Consider the following 5,563-nt stretch of genomic DNA (forward strand, 5'->3'; position numbering starts at 1 on the left):
GAGGAGGTTAGATGAACACCTTGCTGGGGTTGTTTGACCCCAGTACTCTTTCCTGCCATGGCAGGGGGTCAGACTAGATGATCTACTCAGGTCCCTTTCGACCCTAGTAACTATGAAACTATGAAACTATTTTCATTCATTCATAACTTTTCTTTTTTTATTGTATTTTGAAAAGCTAACATTTTTCAGTGAAGCAAACTGCTAACAGTTTTGACATTTCCAACAACAAAAAAATCAATGAACCTAAAGTGCAAAGGAGCTTTTTTAGTATATTATAAGAATATCCACAGAATGAGTTAATATAGCCTATTTATTGTGATTTAAATTTGTGGGCTACTTTATTCCAAGCCAACGCACATGTGAAAAAAGCTGTTAATTTCTCTAGCAACTGCAGAGCATTTACATAATGTTTTAAAGCAGGGGTGGGCAACCTGAGGTACATGTAACAGAATTGGCATAGATAGCCTCTGTGCATGGTATGCAACAGATCTAGGAAGGAATAGGCAGCACAGCAGAAGATAGGGCAGGGAACAGAAAACAGGACAACAGATTGGGCAGATGATGAGGATAGGAAGGGTACCTTGGGAGGGTGTGCTGCTAATTTTTGGCACTCCTGCTTAAAAGGTTGGCTCTCACTCTTTTAAAGCCTGAAAAAGTCAGCACATGTTTCCGTACCTGGCAAATTTAAATACCAACCCAAATGGAATCTTACCAAAACTTGAGAATTTGACTGAACTTCCAAATTAGGTGCAACTATAAAATTTCAACTCTAAGGGTAACTTTTTTCTAGTGAGTTGTATCTGAAAACAGGGACTTAGAGGTATCTCATCCATAACTCTAATGCTGCTATTAAGATGCTAGAATAAATTGAAATTACTGAAACATATTTGAGATTTAATGGAGATATGATGATGTATTATAATTGAATTAGAACTGAGAAATCTTAGGGAAATCCACTTGGCAAACATGGTATATTTTTAATTAAATAAAAATGGGGAATTAGTTTTGAAACTTAGCATAAAAATAAAAAATTAGCAGAAAAATAATAAGGTGGCAAGTATATATTTCTTTTTACCTCTTGTCTCCCTCTGTTTCTTGAAGAATTAACAACTATAACCATTTAAAAGTACATAATATTGAAACACAAACATGCCCAGCCCAGAGGTAGGTGCCAAAACAATAAAGGGTTTGGAAGGCAAGCAATATAAGCAGAGGCTGAAGGAAATAGGCATGTTCATCTTGTGGAAAAGTCACTTAAGAAGGGACATAATAGCAGTCTACAAATACCTGAATGACTGCTACAAAGCTGAGGGAAAGCATATTATATCTCTTGCTGAAAAGAGTAAACGATGGACCAATAGCTTGGAGTTGCAGCAAAGGTTTAGATTGGATATTGGGGTGGGGGGTGAAGGAGTCTTCTCTGTTAGAAGAAGGTATTCAAGAAGTTGGACAAAAATTGGTAAGCTATGATCTAGGCTATATCTATTTTCTGCTATGGGTTTTTTCTTTGATCTTAAGCTTTGCTAGTTGCCACATGGGACCTAGAAGGACTTTTTCCCCCCTTTTGCTGCTAAATGTGCTAGGTGTTTGTTGTTGTTGGGGTTTTGGTTTGTGTTTTTGGGGTTTTTTTGGTTGTTGTCTTGGTTTGGTTTGGGAATTTTTTTGTTTGCTTTTTATTGTTATTTTGCCTTCCTCAGACACATTGGGTGTTGGCTGCAGCCGAAGCTACAAATTTTGACTGGGATGTACCGAGGCTGCTGGGACTAACATGTGGAGATTCCTGGTCAGGGTCAGACAAATTTCCATATTCGAGTTCAGGAAGGAATTTTACCCCTTGGCCAGATTGCTATGTACCATGGAGTTTTTTGCCTTTCTCTATAGCAGGGAGCATGGATCTCTTCCTTGGATCTGTTGGACATGACCCCATGAGCGGGAACATGTTCTCTCAGGGACAAGTAGCAGTGGCATAATGTGTGCCACTGCTACTTGTCTCTGGGGAATACCTTATACCACACTTGCTCTGGTGTGCAGCATGTTGCCCCAGGTGGTGTAGGGGAGTTGTGCTGGTTGCAGAAACCTTACCTGGGGTCCTGGGGGCTTCTGGAAGCTACAGCCATGGTGATCTTGTAGCAGGGAGCCTTGCCGGCAGCTGGAGTATGGCTCTAGCTAGCCAGGCACTGGTTTTGGGTGGTGAGCGCTACCGTCATATGAGCCAGCCTGCTTATTAGGTACGGGTTTTTTACCCACAACAAACCCGTGCTGGCTATCCCTTAGGATGTTGGCATCAGCCAGTCCATTAAGGATGGCCTCTTTTTAATAAACTTTTCTAAGATCTTCCCCAGGATAGAAGTCAGGCTGATGGGCCTATAGTTAGCCGGATCCACTTTCCTCCCTTTCTTGAAGATAGGCACCACATTGGCCTTCTTCCAGTCTTCAGGCACTACACCAGAGCACCAGGAGTTTTCAAAGATCTGTGCCAGGGGCTGGGCTATGATGCTCGCCAGCTCCTTGAGTACCCTGGGGTGTAGATTGTCAGGGCCAGATGACTTGTAGGTATCCAGCTTCTTAAGATGTTCCTTCACAAGATCAACACTAATGGAGGGCAGAGGATCTCCCTCACCCGGACCTCCCTATCCCGTAGCAGGCATGGGCGTCCCATGGGACTGATGAAAGACTGACGCAAAGTACCCATTTAATAGGTTGGCTTTTTCCTGGGCATCAGTTGTCAGTTGCCCCATCTGGTTCAACAGGCGTCCAACGTTGTCCTTGCTTTTCCTCCTGCTCCCCACATATCTGAAAAAGGACTTTTTATTGTCCTTGATGCTCGAAACTAGTTGGAGTTCAGTTGCAGCCTTGGCTTTCCTGGTTTGCTCCCTGCAGAACTGGACCAGTACAGAATAATCCTCCTTGTAGGTGAATCCCACCCTCCATCCTTTGTAGGCCTTTCTTTTTAGCCTCAGGAGGTCTGCTATGTCCCTGGAGAGCCAAGGGGGCTGCTGTGCCCTCTTGCTGCCTTTCCTTTGAGATGGAATAGTCTTAACTTGTGCATTGAGGATCACTCCGTTGAGGAGCAACCACTCTTCTTGAACTCCTCTCTCCCTGGGGTCATGGTCCCTTAGGGCCTGACTGACAAGCCTCCTGAACTTGTCAAAGTTAGCTTTTCTGAAGTCAAGGACTTCCGTGTTGTTTACTGACTTGCCAGCTTTATGGTGGATGGTGAAGGTGATCAGCTCATGATCGCTGTCACCCAGCTTCCCATCGATCACTAGGTTGCCGATTAGGTCATCCCCAGTAGCCAGTACCAAGTCAAGCAGTACTTTACCTCTTGTTGGCCCATAGACTTTTTGAGTCAGGTAGAGGTCATCCACGCATGAGAGGAAGCTTTGTGACCACTCGGATTTTGCTGAGTGATCCTCCCATGAGATGCCAGAGTAACTGAAGTCACCCATGACAACCATGGTCCTGGAGCATGCTGCCTCAGCCAGTTCCTGGGCTAACTCCTGGTCAACCTCAGGACTTTGGGTCTATAGTAGACTCCCGCCACTGTGTCCCCTGTGCTGTGTTCCCCACGGATTTTAACCCAGAGGTTCTCCAGTCATCTACCCTGGTCATCATTATCAACTTAGTGGATGAGAAGGAAAATCTCAGTCTTAGAAATGCTGTATAGATACCATCACCAAGATTTAGGCATCATCTGAGTTGAAATATGAGATAGAGGGAGTTAAGCTGAAGATGATATCCAGATTTCAGTTTTAAATGAGAAGGTTAGTTTTGCTATTTCAGATAAGTGACAGAGAAAGGGGAAGCTGGGAAAATAACAATAAAATGTATAGAATCAAGGAAGATTCAATGAAGGAAAGAAGGAATAGAATATATAAATGCTTTGTAAAACATTTGACTACTTCCTGGAAAGGGTTTACTTCAATATTTTGCCTCACATTGGGAACACAAAAACCAATAAAATTCCCTCCACCTTCCCCCTGCCCAAAAACAGGTGTTTTGTTTTACTCAAAATGTATTTTAGATTGAGGTAGTGACAAAAAGTTGATATTTTGGGGGGAGAGGAAACAATTATTTTGACCAATTTCTATCTTAATTTTTAAACAAAAAAAGCTATATTACAAGTCTCACTGTATCAGTTACAATAGACAAAACCCCTAAATAATTCCTATCATACAACCTCTTTAAAACATTATTTTAAAAATATACAATCTTCTTGGATAAGTGGGAAAATAATATTTCATTCATACCCTCAGATGTCTTATAACAAGTATGTAGTGAAAGCCTAGTTCCATTGATATCAATGGAAAAGTTTTCTTTGAATTCACTGGGCAGGATTTCATCCATGATCTACAATAACATCATGTATTACCATATATCATGTATAATACAAAGTAAAATGTTGTGTCCTGTTATATTCAGTTATTATCAGTTTAAGATGCAAGTAATCTGAAGCAAACAGAAAATAATTTGAATGTAAATAGGTATTAATTCATGTTGCACATAATTATCTTGTTTCCTGATTTTTGTCATTAGACATAAGTTCACTGGGTTTTTGCTTTTTTCTTCATGTTGTTGTCATCGGGTTTGACTTCTGGGAATCTATAATAATCAAAACATATCTTTAAAAGCATCCTCTAAATGTCATTACATCTACAAAGTAATCATGATTTGCATGAAGAAAGGTTTTAATATTTGCGTGTTTATTTTAGATGTAATACTCCTATAAATATATATCATTTATATAGCCATCAAATGCTCATAGACGTCATGAATTCTACCCATTCAATTATTATTTGAATAAGGCCATAACTCTGCAATGAGCCTTGGTAACTTATGTAGGCAAGGGGATTCTTTACTGGTACAGTGATACTGTCTTTATCTGCCTTATTTTAAATGGAGATTGTGAATAGGCTTTACAGGGTATAGGCTGTAGATTGTGAGTAAGAGGGTATAGACTTTACAGGTACAATCTGGAAAACAGATTCTTTTATATCTATACTACAAATACCTTCAGGTTTGTATATAAAAGGTAAGCAAGTATCTACATAAAGCAACATAATGTCTTTTACTAGCTATTCAAAAGTAGTAGTCTCAAAATTTATATGCAAGCCATCCCTGATTCTGAAATTAATGGAGTTACAACAGGAAAATTGGGTTTATTGTTGACATATATGTTCATGAACAATATGCATTCCTGGACATTAAGGGTGTGTTTAAGAAAACACCAGTTATTAATTTTGCATTTTCAGCCACTAAACAGAACAATTTAAAAATCTATTTCATTTAAATTAAAATGAAAATGAAAAATAAAACAGAACAGAATTATAACAGATAAAACACTGAGTTCAATTTGAAACAAAAACCATTAAATTCCATTTTGACTCTTTTTAACAACTTGGAATGAAGGGTTAGAGATAGATCCTGTTCTCAAAATACCAGCAGCAATTCCCATTTTATATGATTGGCAAGTAGTTAGGGTACTAACCCTAATGTGGGAAGTCAGGTTGAAATATTGCTCTGCTAACAAATATGTAAACCCATATGTCAAATAAGCATGTTC

The sequence above is a fragment of the Gavialis gangeticus genome, unplaced genomic scaffold (genome assembly GCF_001723915.1).
Source record: "Gavialis gangeticus isolate Ggan-Ray unplaced genomic scaffold, GavGan_comp1, whole genome shotgun sequence".
NCBI lineage: Eukaryota > Metazoa > Chordata > Crocodylia > Gavialidae > Gavialis > Gavialis gangeticus.